Source organism: Macaca nemestrina, chromosome 8, assembly GCF_043159975.1.
Source record: "Macaca nemestrina isolate mMacNem1 chromosome 8, mMacNem.hap1, whole genome shotgun sequence".
Lineage (NCBI taxonomy): Eukaryota > Metazoa > Chordata > Mammalia > Primates > Cercopithecidae > Macaca > Macaca nemestrina.
The window spans coordinates 9,014,876-9,032,861 of NC_092132.1; the positions used below are offsets into that span (position 1 = coordinate 9,014,876).

Here is a 17,986-nt window from a genome sequence, read left to right on the forward strand (position 1 = left end):
AACATAAGACCTAAAAATGTAAAACTCTTAGAAGAAACAGAAGGAATAGCTTTGTGGCATTGGTCTTTACAATGATTTCTTGAAATTATGCCAAAAGAACAGGCAACCAAATACACACACACACACACACACACACACACACACACACACACACACACTAGTTGAAATACATCAAACCAAAAACTATCTGCATAGCAAGCAACAGAATGAAAAGGCAACCTAGGACATAGAAACCAACATTTGTAAACCATATATTTAATAATTGGTACATTTCCAAAATATATAAGAAACTCCTACATCTTAATAGCAACAATAAAATAAAATAACAACAAAATAAGATAATCTAACTAAAAAATGGGAATAAGACTTAAAGTGATGTTTCCCCAAAGAAGATATAGAAAAGCCCAACAGATAAAAGTGTTCAATGTCATTAATTATCAAGAAAAGGCAAATTAAAACTGCAATGAGATATCACTTTATGTCTGTTAGAATGGCTATTACAAAACAAAACAAAACAAAAAATATCAAGTGTTAGTGAGGATATGGAAAAATTGGAACCCTGGTACCCATTTGGTAAGAGTGCAGAATGGTGTAGCAGCTGTGGAAAACTGTATGGAGATTACTACAAATAAAAAATAAAAGTAGGACCACCTTGTGATCCAGAAATCTCACTTCTGGGTATCTAAAAGACTGAAATCGGTATTTGAAGGGATTTCTGTATTTTTGTGATCATTGCAGCACTAATCACAACTGTAAAGACATGGATGACACCTAAATGTCCATCTGCAGATGAATGGATAAAAAATAGTATTTCATGGTATATCATGGTTCATCTGTCAATGCACATTTGATGGATATTTATATGTATCATGAAATACTATTCAGCCTTCTTAAAAAGGAAATATTGCCATTTGTAACAACATGGATGAACCTGGAAGGCGTTATACTAAGTGAAATAAGCCAGGCACAAACACTGCATCATTCCCCTTATATGAGGTACCTAAAATAATTTTCCTGGTTGCCAGGAGCTGGGAGGTAGGGAAAATAGGTAGCTGTTCAATGTGTGTAAAGTTTCAGGTATGCTAGATGAATAAGCCCTGGAGATCTTTTGTACAGCACAGTACCTACAGTTAACAATACAGTATTGCACACTTCAAAATCTGTCAAGAGGCTAAATCTCATGTTCAGTGTTCTTACCAAGAAAATGTTCTTACCAAAAAGAAAACAAGACAAAACAAAAAATAAAAACAAAAGGACCGAAGGAAACTTCCGGAGATGTTCAGCATATCGATTACCTCGATTGTGGTGATGGTAACATGAGTGTTTGTGGATGTCCGAAGTCATTCAGTTGAGCACATTAGCTGTGTGCAGTTCTTTGTATATCAATGATACCTCAAGAAAGCTGTCAAAAAGAAAACAAGCAAACATAGACTTTAAAAATCAGAGTGACTTTGATACTGAAAATGAAACTAAGCCTGTATTTGATTCAGAATCCAACCGCACCGGAGTGAAGCATCTTCTCAATCGTTTCCCTCTTTCATCTGTATAATTGGCTCTGGACTGAAGTTGGGTCTCTTCTACAGGCAGTCCAGTGAGGCAGCACAGGACTCACACTCCCTCTGGAAGAAAGTGCCGCTGCAAAACCTAAGGAGATGGGGGTCTTTCCACCTCAGTCAATTTGGTGATATAATTCCAAATATTTTTCTGTCATTTCTTTTGGAATATGTGTGTGTGTGTGTGTGTGTGTGTGTGTGTGTGTGTTATCCTGAACTATCTCATTAAAAGTGAGCAAGTTTCAACAAGTTCTTAGTCTAATGGTTTGTAATAATCATAATTATCTCTGAGAACCATAACCACATGCAAAGGGGACCAGAATTTTCCTGCTTTAATGTGCCTTATTATTATTTTTTTTAATGTAGTTGTCTAACAATGGTGGGATGGAGCCTGAAAAGATAAAACAATAAGAATTTAACTTAAAGTATTAATATTTCATTTCACCGTTTCCACCTTTTACTGTGGCAATGTGAATGATTCCATGTCTTTTAAATACAGAAATGAGAACCAAAATTGATTTCTCACAATTTTCAGATAATCAGGTCTAGTAAAGTTTGAGGATATTTCATTGAATGTATTGTTAAATATGGTAAGTAGCAACTTTACTTACTTACTGTTGCTCGCCAGTTCCTGAAGCAAAGCTGCAAAACCTTATCTGATCCGCTTTGTAAAATCTCAGAGGAGCAAGTGGCTACCATGACTCATCAATTTCTTCAGGAAATAATAGGTATCTTAAGCCTAGTTTCAGTATTTAGATTCCACTAAAACTTCAAAAGACAAGAACTTTGCCCTTGATAGTATTTCACAATTCATTGCATGATTTCCTCTCTACTCCCACTCCCTAAACAACATGAAAATAATGGAAAGATGAAGAGGAGGAGCAAATTGAAGTGAATAAATCTCTCGAAAACAACCTTCATCCCCAGGTCAGCCTCAGAAACCAAGCATCTTTTTCTTTTCCTTCTTAGTGTTTCCATCATGTGGCCAACAGGACCCTTTATTGAATATGTACATTTTCCAGCACTTTGACACCAAGAACTTTTGGGTTCTTTCAGAAGCCCAGCTTTAACAAATTAAGCTAAAAACATTTAAATTGATATTTTCTACAACTTAAAAAAGGGAAAGGTGAAAGCACCACATAATAAAATAAAAGTAATGTTAGTAATTACTACAGGAACGCTGCAAATACAAAAGCAACAAGCAAATTCAGGAATATATATTTTCATCACAATGTCTATATAGTGGAAAACATCCTAGTTTGGTTCCCAAATGAATCCCTCTTCAGTAATAAAGACTATTGTAAACTAAACCTTCATTATTTACTCATTTAGTCATTAAAGCATGTTAATAAACACATTCAGACATACATATTCATATGTGTATGAATATGAATGTATACTAATGATAAATGATAAAGCCATGCAATGTAAGAGTTTATGCTTAAACTATGACATAACTGCTTATCTTTTCTTTCACAACTGATATGTTTTAAGTAACTAGGTAAGTTATTTATGGAATCTCCCAACCTCTGATTGTTGACTCATGGTGTCATTTAACTTGGTCCTCTATCCTCCGTATTTCCCATAAGCTAGAGGTCAGGACTGATGTCTCATTAGATTAAGAATGAGTTTTTTGTTGAAGGAAAGAAATATTTCAGGTGATGCAGCACTGCAGGAAGGACATAGCATCAAGTAGTCCCAACAATAGTGATGATGACTGGAAAATCTTGAACAGAGTAAATATTTTTTCCAAACTTTCTTATGTGCAATCATTTTAAGCATCCACTAATGATTTTTACTTGAATGGTTTCAATAATAATTGTAAAATTATTATTTTTAATTATAACGTTCTTTCTATAGTTATTGACTGACATTCTTCTGTTAAAAAAAAAAAATCGCCCTTGTCTCATCAGCTGGGTATGAACCACAGTTCCTTCTGAAAAAGTCAGAGTATGTATTACTTCTTTCCCTTTAATTAACATTTTTCAGTTTGAGAAGTGGTATATTTGTCACCTCCAAGAGTGGCAATTTGTGATAATTTTTTAATATTACTACAGATTAATTTTTAAAATGTAATTGGTGTATTACAACCCTTCATGGATTAAAAAAAAATTTTAAACCAAATGCAGTATGTGGATACTGTATGATTCCTAATTTAAAAATAAAGGAACTTTTTAAGACACTGGGAGATTTGAATATGAATTAGATTTTAAATAATATTAGTGAATTTCATTATGTTTCTTAGAGGTTACAAGAAAAATGAGATAACTTAGAAAAATGCTTTTAGAAGAGGTATGGTTAAATACTTTAGGCTAAAGTTCCATACTGTTTGATACTTATTTTTAATAGTTCAACAATATGTGTGTGAGAGTGTGTGTGTATCCATGTGAATCGTAATTCAATTTATAGCTAACATGTAGTTCTTTCAATTTTTTGCTGATAATTTTTGCAATAGTTGGCAAGAATCATGAGAATTGATTTTGCCTAATCGAGCTAAATTTTCTGGAGCACTTAAATGTGAAACATGTGAGTTACACAAAATAAAATTAAGATCTTCAGAACTGATCATCTCTACTCAGGACTAGGGAGCAAAAATGGCTCTCAATTAGCCACCTAATCCTTTCTGGTATTATAAAGCCTGCATTGCTGGCTTCTTGCCTGTCTGACTTTCATCCTCCCTATGGATTCAAGGAGCAGATTGAAGCATATCCAGAACCAGCTACATAATTTGCAGGGCCCAGTGCAAAATGAAAAGTCAGGGTCCCTCCTTCAAAAAGTATTACAAATTTTGAGACAGCAACAGTAGAGCATTAAGCCAAGTGAAGGGGTCTTCTGAGCTGAGGACCCTGGGTGACTGCACAGACCGCTAGTGATAGAGATGGCCCTAGGGCTGCCTCTTATTTGAAACACTCCCCATGCTTGGGCTGATAAAATTCAAGCTTACCTCAATGCTTCATTAAAATGCTGATAGAAGACAATGTGATCCTCCTTGAGAGCAAAATACTAAATTATTTCCTCTTCATGCTTGTATGTTTGGCATTATGTTTTGCACTTTGTACGCCCTTAAAGAAAGAACAGAAGAGAAGCTTAGTAAATTTACAAAGGAAGGAGTTTGTCGGGGGCCACCACTTAGTATTCGTTTCTGACAAATCACTTCAACTCCCATATACTCATATTCTTGACTCTTAAAAATAGATAATATCTCTATTTCACAGAGATTTTATGTGAGAAAATATGAGATAACTCTATTGACTTCTTAGAACTAAAATACTTCATTAATACAACTCGTGGTAAATGTATGAATTGCTTGATTGATATACATGGAATCTATATCTACGGTGTCCCAAGTGAGAAGGCAGAAGGAAACATAACCGTGTGACTGGTGGAGATGGCCAAATCCATAACACACATCCTGGGATTCCCTTTCATCAGTGTAACCAAATAATCACAGCAAAATCCAACTCAAATTGGGCTGCCCAGGCTCACACGGAGAAAAACAATACGATTCTTCCTGCAGAAGTAGACAGCAGGAGGCAACGTGACAGAAAAATAACACATTCTCTAGTTACCACTGATTCCTTTTAGTAACTATGAAGTCCTAAGCATGTGATGTAACCTTTCTGAACCTCTTATTCCTCATCCGTACAGTGAGCATAACAGATGATATTGTTCACTATGACCATTAGACACTATACAAGTGCCAAAATATTAGCTTTAGGTTAATGCCATATAAATGGTAGTTTATATAATAATAATAATAACAACAACAGAAACAAAACCAACACCACAACATTTATTACAAAGTTATTTTTCTTTTTTTTCTTTTTCTCTTTTTTTTTGAGATGGAGTCCTGCTCTGTCACCAGGCTGGAGTGCAGTGGCGTGATCTCGGCTCACTGCAACCTCTGCCTCCCGGGTTCAGGTGATTCTCCTGCCTCAGCCTCCTTAATAGCTGGGAGTACAGGCACATGCCACCACATCCAGCTAATTTTTGTATTTTTAGTAGAGACGAGGTTTCACCATGTTGGCGAGGATGGTGTCAATCTATTGACCTCATGATCTGCCTACTTTGGCCTCTCAAAGTGCTGTGATTACAGGCCTGAGCCACTGCAGCTGACCAGTTACTTTTCTTTACAATTGCTGTAGTTTAGATATTTGTCGCCCCAAACCTCATGTTGAAATGTAATCCCCATTGTGGGAGGTGGGACCTAATGGGAAGTGCTTGGGTCCTCGGGGCAGATGCCTCAGGAATGGCTTGGTTCCATCCTCAAGGTAATGAGTGAATTATCCCTCTGTTGGTTCCTGTGAGTGAGACCTGGTTGTTGAATGAGCCCGGCACTTGCTCCTTGTTTCCTCTTGTACCATATGATCTCCGAACGTGCTGGGTTCCTTTCCTCCTTCACCTTGAATGGAAGTGGACTGAGGCCCTCGCCAGATGTAGATACCAGTGCTGCTGCATCTTGTGCATGAGGCAAATACACCTCTTTTCTTTATCAACGACCCATCCTCAGGTACTTCTTTATAGCAACACAGACTAAGACAATAGTGAACAGAGAACAAGAGCACTAGACCACATTGTCCACCAGCTCTCACAAGATCAAAACAGTCCCCTTGCTTTCACCTTCTCTTCATGCTTTAAATTTCTCTGAAAACAATTTGGCTCAACAGAATTAATACTTTTCTAGCTTTCTCTTGTCTTATGGGCACCTGTGTTATCCTGTTGGTGGTTAAGGAGCTGAAGTTCCTGGGTCTTATTCGTGATTCCACTAGGTAATGCTTGCTAGAATTCTTGTTAATGTCAGACTTAATTTAGCTCAGTAGTTTCACAGTTCAGACAGTGATTATGGTGGTATTTTTTTATGTTGCAAACCTTAAGTATATCATTTTATACTTTTTAAAGTATCATTTTAAAATTAGAGGTCACCTTATCCATTATGATCTAATGGATAAAGGATACACTCTCTACAGTACATTGGGATATTTTTTCTGCTTAATTTATTCTGGAGAGAATACCACGTTTTCCAAATGCATAGACTAATTTTCATAGAGAACCACATTCAGAGACAAACATTTACTTTCATTCACTTATGCATTAGATTTAGTAATTCATTTATTCCTCAGTAATTCAACAGAGATATATAGACTAGGCATCCAGCACTGTTTTTATGTGTTATTTATACAAATAAAATGAAATTACCTGGCTTTTTCTGTAAAAAGAATCACAGAGTCTAACACAATGTATTCTGAGCACTAATGAAGGGCTTTTTTACAAGTGTAGAGAGATCCAAGCAGGAGGAATGCCTAAGTCTACTTGAGGGCTTCAGGATCTGAGAGTTGAAGTCTGAAGAGTTTGGGAAAGGCATAGAACCAAGGAAGAACAATGGCAACACCACAGTATAAGTTATATGCATATAACTATATCAATTAGGTCTGTGCAATAATGTAAAATGCCGTCGCATGCAGTAGTAAGTCCCTTGTGTTGACAGACATTTATACAAAGTCTGTCAATCTAACAAGCATGCTGAAAAAGATAGGGGGTCCATAAAAATCTTAAATCCTGAGATTTCAGACTTGGTTAGATTGGCCTGTAGTACACCCCTGAGTCAGCCTGTTCTCACATTGCTATAAGGTCACACGTGAGACTTAATAATTTAAAAGGAAAGAGCTTTAATTGGCTTATGGTTCTGCAGGCTGTACAGGAAGTATAGTGGCTTCTGCTTTGGGGGAAGCCTCAGGAAGTTTCTAATATGGAGGAAGGCAAAGGATGAGTGAAGCTTCTCACATGGCAGGAGCAGGAATGAGAGAGAGAGAGTGAGGAGGAGGGTGCTACACACTTTTAAACAACCAGATCTCACAAGAACTCACTCACTGTCACGAGGACAGTACCGAGGGGGGTGGTGCTAAACTGTTCATGAGAAACCCACCCCCATGATCCAATTACCTCCCACCAGGTCCCACCTTCAACACTAAGGATTAAAATTTGACATGGGATTTGGGTGGGGACACATATCCAAACTATATTAATACCCAATCATTAGTGGGAGCAAAGCCAAATAATAAACTGCAGTCATGATTGAAGATAGAAAGCTTTGGTTAGGTCTAAAATGTTGCACTGAGAGTCTGAGAAGTGAGGTCAGATGGTGATCAGAAAAATGAGTCACAAAGCCAGAAACCAAAAAATTCCAGAAAGTTCTTAGAGGTCATGGTGAGAAGTTTAAGACAGAAAAAATAGATAATGTGACGACATCAAAAGTCTCAGTTTTATGTGGCATGAATATATTTATTTGGGGATTAACTAGGTTACTACAAGTCACTGAGAAAAATTATACATCTGTAGTTGGCTTAGCAGAGGTTACAGAGGTGAGCGACTTGGGGATCTGAAATTATGAGCCAGATATGAGTAAAGCAAAGATGACACCCAACACAGATTATCATCATTATTACCATCAAGATACCTCACAGTACAATAATCACTTATGCAAGGTCCCATTAGCATCAGATTCATCCAAATATTTACATAGACCTCTGTAGTTTTATTTTCATCATACTTAATCTTCACTAAAGGTAATTTTTCTTTTCTGATATTTCCGTGGGCCAGCAGAGAAACCTCTAGAGAATCTCTGTTGGTTAGGGTTGTGCCCACTGGCACATAACTTACTCATCTGCGCTTTGGAAGGCTGTTCTTAAGTATAAACCTAAAATTCTCCACTATATAAACGTGCGGAAGTTAATTAGCCTCTCTATTCTCTGCCTCCACATCTCTAAATTGGGATGGTTTATTCCTCAGTGAGTGTGAGAATTAAATAAGTTATTGCAAATAAAGTGCTTAGCATGGGGCCTGCCTTAAAGTACATTTAAAAACTCGTGAAAGAGAAGCTAATAGCAGTCATTGTCTTTCAGAACTTTTCATTAAACATGTAAACAGAAACACACACACACATACACACATCCCTCTTTCCCAACCCAAAGTCCTTCCGACTTCCCAAATCACATGCCTCTTTCCTTTCAATGAACCCCAAACTCAAGGACAGTAAATCAGCAGATTCAGAAATGAATGAAATTGTACCCCATAAAATTCAGGTGATATTGTCAAAACTGGAAGGCAAAATAATCGTTTTTAAAATATTCAAAGAAATTTTAAAAAAATGAGTCCACAGGTAAGTAGAGGATATTATTTTTTTAACAAGAACAAAAATATTTCAAAAACGCTTCAAATAAAAATGCTGGCACGTTATGCACATGTACCCTAGAACTCAAAGTATAAAAAAAAAAAAAAAGAAAAAAAGAAATAATCAGTTGGTTGATCTTTTTTTCAAGTACCAGGTAGGCACATCCTGAAATAAAGAAAATTCCATTAAAAAAAAATAATAAAATAAAAATAAAAATGCTGGAATTGGAAAGTTATAGTCATTGAGATAACAACAACCGTAACAACAGTAATCATAATCAACAGATGGGTTAAAGAGCAGATGTGAGACACTGCATTAGAAGACGAGTGTGAGAAATCACCCACAACTCACTATGGCAACAGGGTAAAGTAGATAAGAAGGTTTAGATGTTTACCACGGAAAGAAAGGATTAAAAAAACTCTCAAGCTCTGACCCTTTTCCTTCTCTTCTTCCTTTGTGTTCTCATCCTCTTTCTTCTCCATGATCTATTTTCCCATTAACTACTTTTGGCTGAACCTTTATAGCTTGTGAAAAACTTTGAAATGCATTATCTCGTCGTTTCTTCACAGCAAATCTTTGAGGTAATTGGATTTGAAGTTTTAAATTTCCATTGAACAGATAAATTGATTGAGACTCTTGAAGAAGAAAAGAACAAAAAAAAAGTGCTAAGGCCAAACCAACTTTTATATATTCACAACCTAGTAGCATGCATGACTTGGGATAAATCATCCATAGTGTGGGCCAATATGCTTTAAGGCAGTCCCCATGCTAAGCATTTTATTTTCAATAACTTATTTAATTCTCACACCCACTGAAGAATAAACCATACCAATTTAGAGATGTGGAGGCAGAGGATAGAGAGGCTAATTAACTTCCACACGTTTATATAGTGGAGAAGTTTAGGTTTACACTCAAGAACAGCCTTTCAAAGCACACGTTAGTAAGTTATGTGCAGTGGGCACAACCCTAACCAACAGAAATTCTCTAGAGTTTTCCCTGCTGGCCCACGGAAATATGAGAAAAGATGAGTTACTTATTTTAGTGAAGATTATAGGATTTTATTTCACCATAATATTTTCATTTACAAGACATATGGACAAGTTTTGGAAAAAGTGTTATTGCTTCCTTGTTCTGAAATCCATTGTCTTACACACATTTCAGCTACATGTAGAGAAGAAGAAACTGGAATACATGTGAACAGAAGGTTCCGATCTGGGGAACATTGAAGTACTCAGGAAAACCTGAGAAAAATCCCTCTTATCCTGGAGTCGAAATTCCTTATAAAAAGGAACACTTAGGGTTATTGCAAAAATCATCTAGACCTAAATTTATAAAGCTAAACTTTATATATGATAACAAAATAGTTGGTGTGAACATGTGACACTTAGGATCATCACAAAAATCATCTAGACCTAAATTTATAAAATCAAACTTTATATATGAGGACAAAATAGTAGGAACGTGTGAACGGTTACTTGGTCAGATCTCAGTGGAGAGTGGACCAGCTGGACACATCTGTGAGTGGCTGGTAGAAACCAGGCTGGCTTCATAAGAAGAAAAAGTGCTTTGTCTCCCTTCTGGCTGGGATGCCCCAAGGCATTAGACTCTATCTGCAGCTGAGCTGTTGCTGGCAAAGCTGGTGAAAACACTATCAGAAGAGCTGTCTTAAAGAAAGCAGAGATGGGGGAAGCTCAGCATCTCAGAGACCCACAGGAATCTGAGGAGACCTTCACATTCATGATGCTCGGATGATGTGTGCCGACCACTGCTGGCAGACGTGGGATATATGCCACTTGGTAAGACATCTCACTCCACCTCCGTATGAGTCGAAGGGTGGTGGGTGATGGCAATGATAGCAAGCTTGTGGGTTAAACACGTAAGTGCGGATGTAAGTGCATCCTATATCATTAGGCTCAACTATCCATAAAATACCCAGACATATTCAACACAAGCCTGGAAATGGAGTGACTGCCCTTGAGCATCGTAAAGCTTGATCGTGTAGGAAATTCCTACGTGGGTGGGTATTCCACCATTTTAAGCCTTGGAGTTTTAATCTTCAAACTATATATCATGAAACACATGGGTATATGATGTTTCTTCTAGTTTAAACGTATTATGTGTGTAGACCTTACATCATGTGGGAAAATGCATTTCTGTGGTTCTCAAGTAAGAGCCCATAGGGTGGTCATGAAATTATTAAGAGGAATCTTGGACTTAGTTTCAATTGTTTAAAAAGCCAAACTGAATAATGTATTTAACCTTGAAAAAAAATCCCTAAACAAAATGCGAAGTATTTTGTCTTGCCAAGAATTTCCAAGATTTGGTGTAGTAAACTCAGTCATCTTCTGCTGGCCCAGAGATCTGTAAATCACAAATGTGTCTGATAAAAATATGAAATTAAAACATTATTAACTTTCTATTTTGTATTTATTTTAAGTAAATGTAGAACACAATTACAATAAATATAAGGTGAGTCAGCTACTATTATTGTCCAAATTTTTGAAAACTGTTTTACATTTTAAAATTCAATATTTGTTCCAGTAATCCTATTTCTAAAACTCTATGTAAAGAAAATAATATAAAAGATAAGGCTATATACATTTGGGTCACTTTCGTAATCAAGTTCCCTTTAAATTTTGTTCAGTCTGTCTTGCTTTATTTAACAATCTACAACATGGGCTTCATTTATTTATTCATTCCCTTATTCAAACTCATACAGAGGGATGTTCACTCCACTTGAGCACCATACTTGATATCAAGAATGAAAGAGCAAGGCTGGGCACGATGGTTCACGCCTGTTATCCCAGCACTTTGGGAGGCCGAGGCGGGTGGATCACTTGAGGTCAGGAGTTGGAGACCAGCCTGGGACATGGTGAAACCCCGTCTCTGCTAAAACTACAAAAATTACCCAGGTGTGGTGGTGGGTGCAGGTAATCCCAGTTACTCAGGAAGCTGAGGGAGGAGAATCACGTGAACTTGAGAGGTGTAGGTTGCAGTGAGCCACTGCAATCCAGTCTGAGAGACACAGCAAGACTCCATTTCAGAAAAAAACAACAAATAGAATGAAAGAGCAAAATATATGACCAAGAAGGAACTGGCAAAATAAATTCTGCCACAAGCATATCCTGCAAGGTTGGGCAGAAATTGCAAATGTTAATTAGGAACAGCATGTAGGAATATAGAAAATAGTTCTATTATAATGTTTAAAATTGAAATGTAGATAAAATTGCATGTGCATTATAACTATGTCAAATATGCTATACAATGAACTGGAAGGAAAACCAAAACATAGATAGCTTTTTTCTTAAATTAGCATAGATATTAAAATATGTATACAGAATATGCATATGAATATAGAATAAATTGTAAGGAAAAATCCAGATCCGAAAGTTACGATTTTTTATTAGTTTGGATATTAGTAATAGTATTGTTTCTTTTGATTAATGTGAATATCATTATGATTTTTTATTAGTGTGTTGTTTGTCACCAGTGGATATATTTCTCTTGATTTTTAAAATTTTCACAGTTCCCCTTATGTTAGTGTTTTTATAAGTAAAATACTAAAGTAAAAATTGGAACAAAATTTAATTTATAAATAGATTTTATTTAGTAAAAGATTGCAAAATACGGGGACTGTTTGAGAGAAAATAATAGAATCTGTGACGCAGAAAAAGTGGACAAACTATGTTTTCAATCAACCTGAGACCTCTATTAGTGACATAACTTCGTACTTGACAAGAAGCTTCCACATCCGCAGTTTAGCATCACGCATGGCTCAGAGAGAGGGCTCAATATTTGCTAAATGTTTGTTACTGACCTATACTCCTAAAGCCCTCATTATGTGAGACTTGAATCATGAAAGTGAAGAGACTTGCTCAGTCCCACAGTGGGGGCCACAGTGGACACATTGGAAGAAAATGCAATTTCCCATATCCTTCCCCAGCAATGTTTTCACTGCACTAAACTCTCACTTTTTGCAAAGGTATTTTTTTCCTGTAGTGACATTATAATTAGGAAATCTTTCAGCCATTTAGAAAAAAAGACCTTCATTAAAGTTTAAAGCCCTTCCCCAGGTGAGAACACTCATAGCTTCAAACCTCATGACTGTTTTTTCATTACAAAAAATGCCATTGAAAAATTGACATTCTTTCAGATTATGCCAACAAAAATTGATTTTACATGTATAAAAGTTTATTACCAACTCTTAAAGTTCTACCTCCCTCTGTCACCATGTCTAAGGGAGTTGGCAGGATAACTGTGGATGCAGAAAGGTCAAGATGGAAAGGGATTATAGGAATGAATGGCAATTCAGCTCTGTCTTTCCTTCTAAAGTAATTAAAAATTAAAATGAGAAACAGGACCCAAAACTGTATCAGCCCCTGACTGGTTCTTTGCTTCTGTTATTATTAACTTTACACACCTGAAGACATGGCCTCATCACCTACTGGCTTGGTCTAATGTGCTCTATGGAACCAATCCTCACCTGAGTTAGGTTTGATCACTTGGGTCATTTCCAGGGTCATTCCCTTTAAATTTTGTTCAGTTCATCTTGCTTTATCTAATGATCTACAACATGGGCTTCATTCATTATTCATTTACTTATTTAATCTTATGATGTCCTTCGTATATGCCAGACTCTGTGAAAGGAAGCTTCTTGTCAGATCAAGTTTAGTGCAGTGTTTCTCAACATCTCATTTTTAAATAGTAATACTTCCCTAAGAGGCAGTTATATATATATTTGTAATTTTTTTCTCTAATCACCCTACCATATTTATGTACTGGGGCCCTTGAAAGGCCCTTTAGAGGGTCACAGATCATTGTCATAGCTAAGATTTTAAGAATTTTTGCCACAAAGAACTAATTTTCACCCCTAGATGACATCACTCTTGTTGAGAATACACAAGCTAATGACAGAAAGAAAAAAGAATATGTATATATTCAGTAGTTGTCTGACATACGCTTTGGAGAAGGACCACGCAGCTGCTACAGGAGCAATGAACCAGGGGTTATATATCCCAGACTGGAGACATCACAAAAGGATTCTACAGCAGGCGGGAAGGAGTCCTAGAGTGAGTTTGAGTGATGACTGAAAAGGGGTAAAGCAAAGACCAGGGCCAGTGGAAGGTACATCATCGACCTGAAGACAAACGTCCTATGATGGCAAATGTGTTCTCTAAGAGGCTGCCATCAAATTTTTGGCTTTTAAGGCTTGTTTATTTCATTATGCACCACTTGGCTTTATGCTTTGTTAGGAAAAACAAAACGAAACAAAAACCAACAAAAATGTCCAGAATAATTTTCTATATTCTCTCCAGCCTACCTGTTCCAAATTCAATCATGTGTCAATTGAAGTCTACTTTCTCGTTTGCTATTTGTGATTGATTTTGTTCAAGCCATTTGTGGCTTCTGCAGGAAGTCTGTATTCATCCCAAATGATGGTTATTTAAATCTCTGCCTAAAAATGGCACATGTCACCTTCACTCATGTATCACTGGCCGAGACAAAACACATATTTCCCACGTGGTTCCATCATCTCTCTTTTCTCTTCTTCCGCAGAGATGGCAAAACCTAAGTAAGAGCTATCTTTCATCATATGTTCCAGAACGCACTGTACATATCACACCATACATATATGGAGTACAGTCAGACAATCCATAACACCCATGAACAGGAATGAGAAATGAACTTTGTTCTGGAATGTCATAAAGATCATGACTCATTTGTTACTGAAGATTAACTTAGCCTATGGTGACTAATACATTCTTTTCTCACTGCTCTGTGTTGGCTAATGCATGTGATCTTTTGAATAGTTAGACCTTAGTCTTTTTATTAATATTTTTATTCAGATTGTTCTTCTGTGTGTGGCATTCTATAATGGCAAAAACCACAATTAATTTTGCACCAACCTTGTATACTAGTTTTTACAGGTACTTAGTACCAGACCTATCTATGAAGAATGCTGCAGGTGTGGACTACTGTTGATCGGACATTCTTCTAGTCAATTCATTTCATTTAGAAGGTGATAGAAGAACGTGAATGTCATATCCTTTCTCTATAAGCAGATGTTTAAAATATAAGTTCAAAGGTCATAGTCCGTTGCTCATGTATCAGCTGTCAATTATGTTGAAATAAATCACATTGAAATGAACAATTTATGAAAATCATAGAGTTGATGACTTGAATTAAGACTAAATTTCAAACAGGATCATTGACTTTTTGCAATAATACCCATTACATTTGTGTAACACATTATCATGTACATGTTTTCACATGCATAATTTTATTAAACTCTTACAATCTGATGTAGTACAAATTTTTAATATACTATTATACAAATAAATAACCTTCGGGTCCCTAGGATGTATATAAGAAAATCGTTATGGGGCAAGAAAATTGTTATGGGGTAAGAAAATAAGAGGAAATTAATGTTAACAATAATGTCTGTACAAATTTTAAATAGAATTTGGGATTAATGTCCAAAATATTTTCTAAATTATGTCAGAGATTATGTACTAGAGATTGTGAATAAAACAAGACAGGCACAGACCCTAATTTTATATGTTAGAAGTCAACAGAAAGATATCTTTAAAACCCTCAATTAAGTGTCTGAATTTAACTTTTTAATTTTAACTATAATAAAACAGAAATATTGGGTGCATGACAATAGATTTTAGGGTCCTGACCTGTACTGGGATGATCACAAATGTTTTCTTCAAGAAATGTCTGAGTTTTGAAAGATAGATGAAAATTATTCAAGTGAATATTCAGGGCTGGGTGGTGAAAATATATCTCCAAGTGATGCAAGTACATGCAAAATTCCTTAGGTGGAGAGGAACATGACTCTTGGAAAGAAAAAGGAAACCAATGTGGTTACAGGGCAGAAAATGACAAGAACAGTGACATCAGCTGGTGGTGGTGAAGAAAGCAGGGGGTCGTCCCACCTGCTTTGTAGACCAGACTAAGGATGGTGACCTTTTTCTTAGAGCAATGGAAAATTATTTTAAGTAGAGAAATACATGATTAAGTTTGCATTCTTAAAAGTTCGTTCTTGATGTAGTGCAAAAACAGATAGGAGAAGGGCAAAAATAAATTTAAGAAGACAAGGTAGGAGACCAGAAACGGAAGAATAGTTTCCTGTCACAAAGAAGACATATTTGAAAGGAGTAGTCTACTCAAGACTTAATTGTGAAATACTAGCTCTATTGTCATTATAATGAGAATCAAAGCATGGACATTGGGTAACACTTCACAGATATGAGAAATGGAAAGCATGGAGCTCAAGGTGCTATCCCAAACTGAGGAATGCAGAACTTTAGGCTGCAAGAGGTGAAGTACGTGTGTTAATGTTCTTAGGTGCTGTCGGCTAGGTACTCAATAACAGTTGGTTTCCTTGATTTTCCTTTTTCTGTCTGGACACACTAGGAAAAGACCTGTATTAATTGTGCATTTTTATTTTCTGTATTTTTTATGCGCTGGCATCTGGGGTCTTGCTGACCCTGGAGACACTGCTCTTCTCAGACCTAGTTCATTCCTAGTGATGTAAAAGACTCATTCTAGAGTACCTCTTTCATATGCAAATGAACCCACCCAGGACCCAAACCCCAACCACCTCCTCTACAGGCTCTTATGCTCTGGGCCACTATTCATCTACTGTAACCACCCAGAACCAGGTACCAGATAACTAGAGACAAGTCCTATACTCCAGAGGCTGTGGAAGTTATTCAAACTTGCCAATTCGAAATCTATATACCCGCCTCACTTGTTCCTTCCCACAGAAACACCAATCAAGGCTCTTCCCCATTTTTCTTGCCCGTCTGCCTTCTGACCCACACCTTGTGTGACCCTGTGTGACCCTGTGTGGTGTGGCGTGTCATCTTCTCTTGGGAACTATGAATATAATAAACTATCTTTACAATGACATCATCTAATCTGTTGGCCTCAGCATACCTGGAAATTTAAAAAACAAAAATAAACACACTGCATTTTAAAATAAGGCCTGCAGCAAACTTGAGTCTGCAAGTAAAGGCCAACTCTGGAGGAGGTCCTGCCTCATATTTGCAGAGGGCTTGTTTGTGCTAGACATGGTTGCTTTCACTCAGCTAATCCTAATGATACCCCATTATTTAGGAGGACTATATTGATCCCATTATACAGATGTGAAAACTGAGGCACAGTTAGATTAAGTGACTCTCTCTACATCACAAAACTTTTAAATGGTAGCACTGGGCTCCAAACCCATTTCTATCTGACTCCAAAGCCTACACTCTTGCCTCCCTGCTGTCATGACACCACATTCTTCCAAGAAATGCAGAGGTGAGAATAAAGAACCTTCTTCAGAGAATGTATGTTAGAAAATCAGTACTGCTCTCAGAGTGATGCCTACTGATGGGGTCGTAGATGAGAAAACAGGAACCATGAAAGCAGTTCTACGTGTTCAAACAGAAAAACAGTGCAGCACAAATTAAGACATCATTGAGTTTTTCTTAAATAGGCACCCAGGCCAACATGGTCACTCTCAGAGGCCACATTTGCCTTTTGGCCAGTTCCAATGATCAGAGTTGATGCTTCCTATAGGTAATTATCCAGGCTCAGGGACTTGTCTCAGTCAATAACCGGAGTGCAGGGAGCTCCCGCAGGGTTATTCACACGGAAGTACTCACTATATATTCTTGCTCCAACTCACAGACCACATGGCCTGAATGGGAGCAATAAGGCCTCTGCAAAGCTGACCCAGCGCTGTTGAGCAAATTGCAGAGCTGATCTCTCAGCATTAAGAGAAGCCCATTAGCACAACAGAGCTACTGTGGCTGTCAGAACCACTGGGTGCCTGGCCATGCCTGCGTGCTCTGCTGAGACTGGCTTGTCAGGGAGCTGGCTATGCCTTTGAGATAGATCAAAGTTAAGTTGTATGTACTCCACTCACTCCAACTTCTCGAGAAAGGGAGCTTTATGCAGGCTAGGTGCACATAATAGGAATCATTCAGTGGCTTTGTAGCTCTTCTTTGGTGCATCATTACACTGTCCCAGAAAATGTACTAAATAGGAGAGAGATTCGGAATAATAAAAATCAGTATGGCTCAGGCATCAGCCAGTCGTAATGAGTGCAGCCCATTGACCTACTGGTGCAGCTTCCCCTGCAATGAGGGCAGGGGAGAAACTCCCAGGAGACAACATAAGTAACCCTCAGCCTGTCCTGGTACAAAATGGTCAGTGGTAAGATAAATAATGTGACACACAAGTCCAATCTGCTCCCTATTTTCTGGAC

At 37.2% G+C, this 17,986-nt stretch overlaps 1 long non-coding RNA gene across 1 annotated transcript in view; it reads left to right on the forward strand.

The window, feature by feature from the left end:
* The first annotated feature begins 10,207 nt into the window (after window positions 1-10,207).
* Window positions 10,208-17,986, forward strand: part of LOC105488255 (uncharacterized) — a 67,531-nt gene continuing 59,752 nt past the window's right edge. The window contains exon 1 of the long non-coding RNA XR_011606711.1: window positions 10,208-10,517. This is a non-coding gene — a long non-coding RNA (uncharacterized lncRNA). The remainder of the gene's footprint in view (window positions 10,518-17,986) is intronic.